The sequence below is a fragment of the Hylobates moloch genome, unplaced genomic scaffold (assembly GCF_009828535.3).
Source record: "Hylobates moloch isolate HMO894 unplaced genomic scaffold, HMol_V3 SCAFFOLD_7, whole genome shotgun sequence".
NCBI classification, from domain to species: Eukaryota; Metazoa; Chordata; class Mammalia; order Primates; family Hylobatidae; genus Hylobates; species Hylobates moloch.
This window is the reverse complement of record NW_026652282.1, coordinates 53,692,356-53,706,089: the sequence shown is the minus strand read 5'-3', so window position 1 is coordinate 53,706,089 and position 13,734 is coordinate 53,692,356. Positions and strand designations below refer to the sequence as shown.

The window sequence follows — 13,734 nt, the reverse complement described above, 5'->3', positions numbered from 1 at the left end:
CAGGAAGCAGAGGTTGCAGTGAGCCAAAATAGTGCTACTGCACTCCAGCCTGGGCGACAGAGAGAGATTCTGTCTCAAAAAAAAGAAAGAAAAAGAAAAAGAAAAATATAGGCATATGAGACTAGGAATAGTTTTGAAGCCATAACTTTATTTTGATATTTTTCTTAATAAGCAAAATATCTGCTGAACCTGCCTGCCTACCCCCAGAGCTGCTTATAAGTCAATAGTAACACAGTTTTTCACTTATGAGATGTCTGTGTGTGTTGATATTTTGCATGAACCTTATATTCAGATGATGTCCATGTATTGGAAGTTAGAGACAAAAAGGAAAACCAGAAGTATTTGGAATATAAATTAGATCAGTGATCCTCAAAGCATGATTTGTGAACCCCTGGGGGTCTCAAGACATTTCATGGGATATGTGAATTCAGAATTATTTTTATAATAATACCAAGACATCAGTAGCCTTTTTTCACTCTTCATTCTCTAATAAGTACAGTAGAATTTTTCAAAGGATACATAATGTCTTATAATGTAATTCTAATGTTAACATATAATGTTCATATTATTACAATTTTTAAAGAAATTTATAAATATTCAAAATTTTTATTAGTTTTAAATTTTAATATTGTAAATACTGATAGATACAATCCATATAAACAAAAGCTTTTGGAGTTCCTAAAAAGTTTTAAGAGTGTTAAGGGGCCATGAGACTAAAGAGTGAAGAACCACTGGAATAGACCAAACTTGGTTCACAGTGCACTTTTTTCATAATACAAAAGCATTACGGTCTTTGTTTTAGTTGTTGTGACCTTGTAATAACCTTCTTCATTATGTGAGGTAGAAGAAGAAGGAGAAACATAACTAAGATGAATCATTATCCATTCCCATTGAAAAAGGAGCCATGTACAGACATCTCTGAATGTACATAGCTCTTCATCTTGTTGGTCTCACTGGGAATAATATTTAGACATATGAACTGACCAATATTTAATTTGAGTATAAAGCTTCCAAATATGAAACAGTGATTTTCATATCCGATTAGTAAGTGCAAGTGGCCATCAGCATAGTAAAAGAGATACCAGATTTTTCTTCTATTTTCTTGTAGAAGAAAACAAAAACTTCAAATGCTTTTTCTAGTATTGCATTGGCTGGTTAGCTTTTGTGCCCATTTGTTTACTGATATTTGGGAAATGGTATATGCCTTCTACAAAATAAAGGAGTGGGCTCTGGCCTAAACAGAATACAGGCAATTATTTCATTATCACAGAATCAAAACAGAATCTGGTTCATTCCAAATGGGATTGCTCACTCTTTTTAATGCTGATAAAATTTACTATCTGTGCTACTCATTTGTCATTTATTTCATACTGCTTTTCAGGTATAGTCATCTTTTTATGTCTAAATATCTAACTTTCATTCCCGATCTGTTAACTCCATGAGGGATCTTTGACAGATGAGCTTATTCTACAGACACCGTTACAGCAGATGAAAACAAGTTAGAAGTTTCCATTTCCATTTCCCATTCCAGTTTGAGGTAACTATAGTCTATAGTTCTTTGCTAGCTAGAACCCAGGCTTACTTACAGTAGTGGAAAAATGTAAAGCTTTCAAGTTAGTGTATTATATGATAATGTGATGTGTTGCTTTATTCTATTAAAGTTTTATTGTTGTTACTTATCTGTTCTTACTAAATGATAATTTTTGTTCTGCCTATACCATGAGATTCTGAAAAAATAAGACTTTTTAAAAGATCTATTAAATGTAACGATATTGCATCTTATAGGCATACTCAAGCAGTGCAGGTCCAAATCATTAAAGCCTGCTTAGTCACCACCTGTGGAAATAATTACATCATTGTTATAGATATTATTCTGCATTTAACCATAGAACTCTAGCATGATGCTTCATTTTATGAAACACCTAGTTCAATATGTTCCTAACCTAGTTAGCCTATAAAATGAAACTGTAGCCTACTTTGGATACTTAGGATTGTTTCTGAGAATTAACCACACTGTAGATTATCCCATGAGATAAAGCCTCCTCTCCAACACTACTCATAATCACTTCCAACAGGGAAGAGCTGGGCAAAGGTCAGAGGTTAAGTCTAAACAGAATGAGGTTTGTTTCTAAATAATACACTTCCCTGCCTATAAAAGTCACATCCAATTTCTTTACTATCTTGTGTAATTATATATATTCTCTCACTGTAGGATATTTTCAATTATTTTGGGATAGAAACTATGACATATGAATCCTTGCAGTCCCCTCACGGTTCTTAATGTGTAAAATTTACTCAAAAATATATGCTTAATTAAGTAAACATTTGTTGGTCTACTATATGTAAGGTATTGTTCTGGGAATTGGGGGGAAGGATGGGAGAGACTATATTTGTAATCTTCTTTTAAATTAGTAGGAGAGGTGAGAATGTATGTCATAACTATTATGAGGCATTCTTTTCTTAGTGCTATAAAAGAGGTACATTTGTAAAATTTAGTCTGTTGTTTTAGGTTAATAATGCCTCTTCTCTTTCATTAGTACCTGTAATGGAGAGTCGATGGTATGTGAAGTTTCTAACCAATACAAGTGTACTGTTACCATTTTAGGTGCCAACAATGAAAATTGAGGATGTCAGAATCTACCCTAACATGTTCCAGAGAATGATGGCTGAAGTACAAGAGATGAGAGAGAAGCAGAGCAACATGGATGCCAAATTTGCAGAACTGAAGAAGTGCTTATTATTATCAAGATTTCCAGTACTTATTTCCAAAGTTTTTAAGTTTGATTGCCTCTGAGTTTAGAAACTGAACTCTTGTTTTCCATGGCACATCAGTGAGTTTTACTTCTTTTAAGTAAAACCACAGCACTGAATCAAATGCTTTAGTGCTTGGACGGCTGTTCATGTTCCAATGACTTGGATCATATAACTCTGGCTGACTAGTAGACCACTGTATAAATCAGAAATGAAGTCAACAGCATCCAAGACAGCCATTCAGGTATGAATAATATAGCAGATGGCTGTTTCTATTTGACACTACAAAAAGAGAAAAGGATGTTAAATGCATAGGTTCTGAATTTAAGTACTCTAACCTACATTCCTGGCTTATTTGCTAATTCTTGGTAGCTTCAAGGATAATCTATGATTCCTTTCTCTGAAGATGTTTTTTAACTTTGTCTATAAAATGGATACTTTAACATATTTTTCCGTGCTTTATAAAGAACTATATAGTGCATAATATAGCATACAATGGCTCTAACATTAAGGTAGTTGCTCAGGCAGTAGCATTCAAAGGCAAAATTTATTTTTTTAAACTTTTATTTTAGATTCAGGGGGATACATGTGCAGGATTGTTACTTGGGTATATTGTGTGAGGCTAAGGTGTTGGGTATGAATGATCCCATCACTCAGGTACTGAGCATAGTACCCAGTAGTTAGTTGGGTTTGTTTTTTCTATTTTAATTTTTATTGAGTAATACTCTCCAGTTAAAGAGCATACATTTAAGGTTTACAACATGATAATTTGGTACACACACACGTTTTAAAATTATCATAATGAAGCTAATTAATCCTTATAATTCATAAACTTGGAATATCATTCCATTTATCTGCATTGTCTTTAATGTCCTTATTTACACATATATACACACACATATATATGTACATATATACACACACACATATGTACATATATACACACACATATATATGTATATGTACATATATACACACACATATATATGTATACATACATATATATACACACACATATATATGTATGTGTGTGTATATATATACGCACACATACATATATATGTGTGTATATATATACACATATACATATATATGTGTGTGTATATATATACACATATTCATATATATGTATATACATATACATATATATGTATATGTATACACATATACATATATATGTATATGTGTATATATATATGTATATGTGTGTATATATATATATATATTTTACTGTAAGTTCTGGGATACATGTGCAGAATGTGCAGGTTTGTTACATAGCTATACATGTACCATAGTGGTTTGCTGCACCTATTGACCTGTCCTCTAAGTTCCTTCCCCTCACCCTCCACCCCCAAACAGTCCCTGGTGTGTGTTGTTCCCCTCCCTGTGTCCATGTATTCTCATTGTTAAACTCCCACTTATGAGTGAGAACATGCAGTGTTTTGTTTTCTGTTCCTGTATTCGATTGCTGAGGATGATGGCTTCCAGCTTCATCCACGCTCCTGCAAAGGACATGATCTAATTAATTTGTATGGCTGCATAGTATTTCATGGTGTATGTGTATCACATTTTCTTTATCCAATATATTATTGATGGGCATTTGGGTTAGTTCCATGACATTGATATTGTAAATAATGCTGCGATAAACATGTGTGTGCATGTGTCTTTATAGAATGATTTATATTCCTTTGATTTATATTCTAAATAATGCTGCAATAAACATACGTGTGCATGTGTCTTTATAGTAGGATGATTTATATTCCCTCGGGAGTATACCTAGTAGTGGGATTGCAGGGTCAAAGGGTATTTCTGATTCTAGATTCTTGAGCAATTGCCACACTCTCTGCCACAATGGTTGAATTGATTTACATTCCCAAAAGCATTCCTATTTCTCCACAGCCTCACCAGCAACTGTTTTTTTATTGACTTTTTCATAATTGCCATTCTGACTGGTGTGAGATGGTATCTTGTGGTTTTGATTTGCATTTCTCTAATATCAGTGATTTTGAGTTTTTTTTCCATATATTTGTTGGCCACATAAATGCCTTCTTTTGAGAAGCGTCTGTTCATATCCTTTGCCCCCTTTTTGATGGTTTTTTTTTTGTTGTACATTTGTTTAAGTGTCTTGTAAATTCCAGATATTAGACCTTTGTCAGACAGGTAGATTGAAAAACTTTTCTCCCATTCTGTAGGTTGCCTGTTCACTCTGATGATAGTTTATTTTGGTGTGCAGAAGCTCTTTAGTTTAGTCAGATCCCATTTGTCAATTTTGACTTTTGTTGCAATTGCTTTTGGCATTTTCTTTTTTTATTATTTTATTATTATTATACTTTAAGTTTTAGGGTACATTTGCACAATGTGCAGATTTGTTACATATGTATACATGTGCCATGTTGGTGTGCTGCACCCATTAATTCGTCATTTAGCATTAGGTATATCTCCTAATGCTATCCCTCCCCCCTCCCTCCACCCCACAACAGTCCGCGGAGTGTGATGTTCCCCTTCCAGTGTCCATGTGTTCACATTGTTCAATTCCCACCTATGAGTGAGAACATGCGGTGTTTGGATTTTTGTCCTTGCGATAGTTTACTGAGAATGATGATTTCCAGTTTCATCCATGTCCCTACAAAGGATGTGAACTCATCCTTTTTATGGCTGCATAGTATTCCATGGTGTATATGTGCCACATTTTCTTAATCCAGTCTGTCATTGTTGGACATTTGGCTTGTTTCCAAGTCTTTGGTATTGTGAATAGTGCCGCAACAAACATACGTGTGCATGTGTCTTTATAGCAGCATGATTTACAGTCCTTTGGGTATATACCCAGTAATGGGATGGCTAGGTCAAATGGTATTTCTAGTTCTAGATCCCTGAGGAATCGCCACACTGACTTCCACAACGGTTGAAGCAGTTTACAGTCCCACCAACAGTGTAAAAGTGTTCCTATTTCTCCACATCCTCTCCAGCACCTCTGTTGTTTCCTGACTTTTTTTTTAATGATTGCCACTCTAACTGGTGTGAGATGCACCCACTGTCCTGAGCCCACTGTCTGGCATTCCCTAGTGAGATGAACTCAGTACCTCAGATGGAAATGCAGAAATCACCCATCTTCTGCGTCGCTCACGCTGGGAGTTGTAGACTGGAGTTGTTCCTATTCAGCCATCTTGGCTCCCTCCGGCTTTTCGCTTTTGGCATTTTCAGCATGAAGTCTTTGTCCATGCCTATGTCCTGAAAGCTATTGCCTAGGTTTTCTTCTAGAGTTTTTATGATTTAAGTCTTTAATCCATCTTGAATTAATTTTTGTATAAGGTGTAAGGAAGGGGTCCAGTTTCAGTTTTCTGAATGTGGCTAACCAGTTTTCCCAGCACCATTTATTGAATACGAGATCCTTTCCCCATTGCTTGTTTTTGCCAGGTTTGTAGAAAATCAGATGGTGTAGATGTGTAGTGTTATTTCTGAGGTCTTTGTTCTGTTCAATTGGCCTATATGTCTGTTTTGGTACCAGTTCCATGCTGTTTTGTTTACTGTAGCCTTGGAGTATAGTTTGAAGTCAGGTAGCATGATGCCTCCAGCTTTGTTCTTTTTGCTTAAGATTGTCTTGGCTATACATGGTCTTCTTTAATTCCACATGAAATTTAAAGTATCTTTTTCTAATTCTGTGAACAATGTTAATGGTAGTTTGATGGGAATAGCACTGAATCTACAAATTACTTTGGGCAGTATGGTCATTTTCATGATATTGATTCTTCCTATACATGAGGATGGAATGTTTTTCCATTTGTTTGTGTCCTCTCTTATTTCCTCGAGCAGTGGTTTGTAGTTCTCCTTGATGAGGTTCTTCACATCCCTTGTTAGCTGCATTCCTAGGTATTCTTTTTGTAGCAATTCTGAATGGGAGTTCTTTCATGATTTGGATCTCTGCTTGTTTATTATTAGTGTAAAGGAATGCTTGTTATTTTTGCACATTAATTTTCTATCCTAAGACTTTGCTAAAGTTGCTTATTAGTTTAAGAAGTTTTGGGGCTGAGATGATAGGGTTTTCTAAATATAAAATCATGTCATCTGCAAACAGAGACAATTTGACTTCCTCTCTTCCTATTTGAATACTCTTTATTTCTTTGTGCAATTGCCCTGGCCAGAACTTCCAATACAATGTTGAATAGGAGTGTTGAGAGAGACCACCCTTGTCTTGTACTGGTTTTCAAAGTGAATGCTTCCAGCTGTTGCTCATTCAATATGGTATCAGCTGTGGGTTTGTCATAAAGGGTTCCCATTATTTTGAGATATGTTCCATCAATACATAGTTTATTGAGAGATTTTGACATGAAGGGATGTTGAATTTTATCAAAGGCCTTTTCTGCATCTATTGAGTTAATCATGTGTTTTTTGTCTTTGGTTCTGTTTATGTGATGGATTATGTTTATTGATTTGCGTATGTTGAACCAGCCTTGCATCACAGGGATGAAGCCAACTCAATCATGATGGACAAGTTTTTTGGTGTGCTGCTGGTTCAATTTGCCAGTATTTTATTGAGGATATTTGTGTCAATGTTTATCAGAGATATTGGCCTGAAGTGTTCTTTGTTGTGTCTCTTCCCGGTTTTGGCATCAGGATTATGCTGGCTTCATAAAATGAGTTAGGGAGGAGTCCCTCCTTTTCAATTGTTTGTTTGGAATAGTTTCAGAAGGAATGTTACCAGCTCTTCTTTGTACCTGTGGTAGAATTTGGCTGTGAATCTGTTCACTCCTGGGCTTTTTTTTTGTTTGTAGGCTTTTAATTACTGCCTCAATTTCAGAACATGTCCCAATAATTATTTTTTCAACCCTTGCCCATCTCCCCCTCTCCTCCCTCTAGTAGCCTTCAGTTTATATTATTGCTGTCTTTATATCCATGATTACTTAACGTTTAGCCCCTATTTATAAGTGAGAACATGTGGTATTTGATTTTGTCAATTTGCTTAGGATAATGGCCTCCACCTAAATTCATTTTGCTGCAAAGAATCTGATTTCATTATTTTATGGCTGCATAGTATTTCAAGGTGTATATGTAGCACATTTTCTTTTTCTGGTTTACCATTGATGGGCACCTAGGTTGATTCAATGTCTTTGCTATTGTGAATAGTGTGGCCATGAACATGTGAATACACCACCTTTTGGTAGAACAATATGTTGTCTTATAGATACATAATCAGTAATGGGATTGCTGGGTCAAATTGTTGTTTTAAGTTCTTTGAGAGGATTATGGCATGTGGGAGGGAGGGATCATGGCAGACTGCAGGAAGGACTAGATTGCAGCTCTTACTCAGATGAACAGAGCAGGGTGTGGAGGCCCACATCGTAAATTTTTGCTCCAGAACAACTGGAGAAATAAATCAGGAAACACAAGAGGAACCACAGACTCTCTGAAGGAAGAGGATTGCTCCTGCAGGACCTGGGATACACCCAAAATACTGTGCTGGTATCCATGGCTGAGAGAACCACAGATTGTTCACATCACAGGACTCTGTGCAGACAACCCCCAGTTCCAGCCCAGAGCTGGGTAGACTTGCTAGGTGGCTAGATCCAGAATAGAGATAACAATCACTACAGCTTGGCTCTAAGGGAGCCACATCTAATAGAAAAAGGGGGTGAGCACTACATCAAAAACACACCCTGTGAGACAAAAGAATCGCAACAACAGCCTTCAGCCCTAGACATTCCCTCTGACGAGCCTACCCAAATAAGGAGGAATGAGAAAATCAACTCAGGTAACATGATAAAACAAGGTTCTTAAAGACCCCCCAAAAATCACACTAGCTCACCAGCAAGAGATCTAAACCAAGAAGAAACCCCTTATTTACATGAAAAATAATTCAGGAAGTTAGTTATTAAGCTAATCAAGGAGGCATCAGAGAAAGGCGAAGCCCCATGTAAGAAAATTAAAAAAAAAAAAAGATACAAGAAGTGAAGGGGGAAATAGTCAAAGAAATAGATAGCATAAAGAAAAAACAATCAAAACTTCAGGAAACAATGGACACAGTTATAGAAACGCAAAATGCTCTGGAAAGTCTCAACAATAAAATCTAACAAGTAGAAGAAAGATATTCAGAGCTCGAAGGCAAGGTTTTCAAATTAACACAATCCAACAAACACAAAGGAAAAAAGGAATAATAAAATGTGAAGAAAGCCTCCAAGAAGTCTGGGATTATGTTAAATGACCAAATCTAAGAATAATTTGTATTCCTGAGGAAGAAGAGAAATCTAAAAGTTTGGAAAACATATTTGGGGGAATAATCAAAGAAAACTCCCTTGGCCTTGTTAGAGACATAGACATCCAAAAACAAGAAGCACAAAGAACACCTGGAAAATACATAGCAGAAAGATCATCACCTAGGCATATTGTCATCAGGTTATCTAAAGTTAAGATGAAGGAAATAATCTTAAGAGCTGTGAGATAAAAATACGAGGTAATGAAAAAAAAAAAAAAAACCTACCAGATAAACAGTAGATTTCTCAGCAGAAACACTATGAGCTAGAAGGGACTGGGGCCCTATTTTCAGCCTCCTCAAACAAAACAATTATCAGCCAAAAATTTTGTATGCAACGAAACTAAGGTTCATATATGATGAATTTGTTTGTCTTTTTCAGACAAACAAATGCTGAGAGAATTCGCCCCTACCAAGCCACCACTACAAGAACTGCTAAAAGGAGCTCTAAATCTTGAAACCAATTATGGAAACACATCTTAACAGAATCTCTTTAAAGCATAAATCACACAGGACCTATAAAGCAAAAATACAAGTTAAAAAACAAAAACAAAAAACCAAGGTATACAGGCAACAAATAGCATGATTAATGGAATGGGACCTCACATCTCAATACTAACATTGAATGTAAATGGCCCAACTACTTCACTTAAAGGGTATAGAATTGCAGAATGGATAAGAATTCAGCAACCATCTGCTACCTTCCAGATACTCACCTAACACATAAGGACTCATATAAACTTATGGTAAACTAGTGGAAAAAATACATTTCATGCAAATGGACACCAAAAGTGAGCAGGGGTAGCTATTCTTACATCAGACAAAACAAACTTTAAAGCAACAGCAGTTAAAAAAGACAAAGAGGGACATTATATAATGATAAAGGGCCTTGTCCAACAGAAAAATATCACAATCCTAAACATATATGCACCTGACACTGGATCTCCCAAATTTATGAAATAATTACTAATAGACCTAAGAAATGAGATAAACAGCAACACACTAATAGTGGGAGACTTCAAAAATCCACTGACAGCAATAGGCAGGTCATCAAGACAGAAAGGCAACAAAGAAAGAGTGGATTTAAACTATACCCTGGAACAAATACAGATATATACAGAACATTCCATTCCCACAACTGCAGAATATATATTCTATTCAACAGTGCATGGAACTTTCTCCAAGATAGACCATATGATAGGCCACAAAATGAGTCTCAATAAATTTTTAAAAACTGAAATTATATCAAGCACTCTCTCGGACCACAGTGGAATAAAATTGAAAATCAACTCCAAAAGGAACCTTCAAAACCATGCAAATACATAAAAATTAAATAACCTGCTACTGAATGACTATTGGGTCAAAAATGAAATCAAAATAAAAATTTAAAAATTCTTCAAACTTAACAATAGTGACAAAACCTATCAAAACCTCTGAGATAAAGCAAAGGCAGTGCTAAGAGGAAAGGTCATAGCCCTAAACACCTACATGAAAAAGTCTGAAGGAGCACAAACAGACAATCTAAGGTCATACCTCAAGGACTAGAGAAACAAGAACAAACCAAACACAAACGCAGCAGAAGAAAAGAAATAATTAAGATCAGAATAGAACTAAATGAAATTGAAACAAAATAAAACAATACAAAAGATAAATGAAAGAAAAAGCTGGTTCTTTGAAAAGATAAATAAAACTGATAGATCATGCCAGGCATGGTGGCTCACGCTTGTAATCCCAGCACTTTGGGAAGCCGAGGCAGGAGGATCACGAGGTCAGGAGATCGAGACCACGGTGAAACCCTGTCTCTACTAAAAATACAAAAAATTAGCCGGGCGTGGTGGCGGGTACCTGTAGTCCCAGCTACTCGGAGAGGCTGAGGCAGGAGAATGGCGTGAACCCGGGAGGTGGAGCTTGCAGGCAGAGAACCCCCACCGCGCTCCAACCGGGGGGAAAAAAGGGAACATCTCTCCTACAAAAAAAAAAAAAAAAAAAAACTGATAGATCATAAACAAAATTAACCAAGAAAAGAAGAGAGAAAATCCAAGTAAACTTAATACGAAATGAAGTGGGAGATTTTACAACTGACACCACAGAAATACAAAAGATCATTCAAGGCTGCTATGAACACCTTTATGCACATAAACTAGAAAACCTAGAAGAGATGGATAAATTCTTGGAAAGTTACAACCCTCCTAGCTTAAATCAGGAAGAATTAGAAACCTTGAACAGACCAAGGTTTGAAATGGTAATTTAAAAATTACCAACAACAAAAAAATGTCTAGGACCAGAAGTATGCACACCAGAATTCTACCAGACATTCAAAGAATAATTGGTACCAATCCTATTGACACTATTCCACAAGCTAGAGAAAGAGGGAACCCTTCGTATCATTCTATGAAGTCAGTATCACCCTAATACCAAAACTAGGAAAGGACATAACTAAAAAACAAAACTATAAGCCAACATCCCTGATGAATATAGATGCTAAAATTTTTAACAAAATTCTAGCTAACCATATCTAACAACATATCAAATGGATAATCCACCATGATCAATTGGGTTTCACACCAGGGAAGCAGGGATGGTTTAACTTGAGCAAGTCAATAAATGTGATACACCACAGAAACAGAATGTTTTTAAAATTACATGATCATTTTAATAGATGGAGAGAAAGCATTTGGCAAAATCCAGCATTGCTTTATGATTAAAACTCTCAGCAAAATCAACATACAAGGGACATACTTCAATGTAATAGAAGCCATCTATGACAAACCCACAGAAAAGATGATAATGATGGGAAAAAGTTGAAAGCATTTCCTCTGAGAACTGGAACAAGACAAGGATGCCTACTCTCACCACTCCTCTTCAACATAGTACTGGAAGTCCCAGCCAGAGCAATCAGACAAAAGAAAGAAAAAAAGGGCATCCAAATCAGTAAAGAGGAAGTCAAACTGTTCCTGTTTGCTGAAGATATGATTCATTACCTAGAAAACCCTAAAGAATTCTCCAGAAAGCTCCTAGAACTGATCAAAGAATTCAGCAGTTTCCCAATACAAAATTAATGTACACAAATCAGTAGCTCTTCTATACACCAACAGTGACCAAGCAGAGAATCACATCAAGAACTCAACCCCTTTTACAATAGCTGTAAAACAAATAAAATACTTAGGAATATATCCAACCAAGGAGTTGAAAGTTCTATGCAAGGAAAACTACAAAACACTGCTGAAAGAAATCACAGACAGGCTGGGCACAGTGGCTCATGCCTGTAATCTCAACACTTTGGGAGGCCGAGGCAAGTGGATCACCTGAGGTCAGGAGTTCAAGACCAGCATAACCAAAATGATGAAACCCCTTCTTTACTAAAAATACAAAAAATTAGCCGGGAGTGGTGGCAGGTGCCTGTAAACCCAGCTACTCGGGAGGCTGAGGCAGGAGAATCCCTTGAGCCTGGGAGGCGGATGTTGCAGTGAGCCGAGGTCAGGCCACTGCACTCCAGCGTGGGCAACAAGAGTGAAACTCCATCTCAAAAAAAGAAAGAAAAAAGAAATCTCAAACAAATGGAAACATATCCCATGTGCATGAATAGGTAGAATGAATATCATGAAAATGACCACACTGCCAAAAGCAGTCTACAAATTCAATGCAATTCCCCTCAATATACCACCATCATTCTTCAAACAATTCTAAAATTCATATGGAAACAAAATAGAGCCAAAGCAAGACTAAGCAAAAAGAACAAATCTGAAGGCATTACATTACCTGATCTTAAACTATACTATAGGGCTATAGACACCAAAACAGTGTGGTACTGGAATAAAAATAGGCACATAGACCAACAAAACAGAATAGAGAACTCAGAAATAAACCCAAATACAGCCAGCTGGTCTTCGACAAAGCAAACAAAAATATAAAGTGGGGAAAGGACACCCTTTTCAACAAATGGTGCTGTGATAATTGGCTAGCCACATGAAGATAATGAAACTGAGTCCTCTTCTCTAACTTTATACTCTAACTTTCAACTCAAGATGGATTTAGGACTTAAATCTAAGACCTGAAACTATAAAAATTCTAGAAGATAACATTGGAAAAAAACTTCTAAACATTGGCTTAGGCAAGGATTTCATGACCAAGAACCCAAAAGCAAATGCAATAAAAACAAAGATAAATAACTAGGACTTTATTAAACTAAAGTGCTTTTGCGTGGCAAAAGGAGCAGTCAGCAGAGTACACAGACAACCCACAGAGTGGGAGGAAGTCTTCACAATCTATACATCTGACAAAGTACTAATATCCAGAATCTACAATGAACTCAAACAAATCAGCAAGAAAAAAAAAAACAATACATCAAAAATGAGTTAAGGACATAAATAGAAAATTCTCAAAAGAAGATATACAAATAACCAACAAACATATGAAAAAATGCTCAACATCACTAATAATCAGGGAAATGAAAATCAAAACCACAATGTGATACTACCTTACTCCTGCAAGAATGGCCATAATCAAAAAATCAAAAAAAAAATATAGATGTTGGCATGGATGCAGTGAACAGGGAACACTTCTACACTGCTGGTGGGAATGTAAACCAGTACAACCACCATGAAATACAGTGTGGAGATTCCTTAAAGAACTAAAAGTAGAACTACCACTCAATCCAGCAATCCCACTACTGGGTATCTTCCCAGAGGAAAAAAAGTCATTATATGAAAAGATACTTGTACATGCATGTTTATAGCAGC

The 13,734-nt window shown here is 36.1% G+C and overlaps 1 pseudogene; it reads left to right on the top strand.

The window, feature by feature from the left end:
• The window catches only part of LOC116811091 (eukaryotic translation initiation factor 4B-like), a 49,364-nt pseudogene that overhangs the window by 3,269 nt on the left and 32,361 nt on the right, over window positions 1-13,734 (top strand).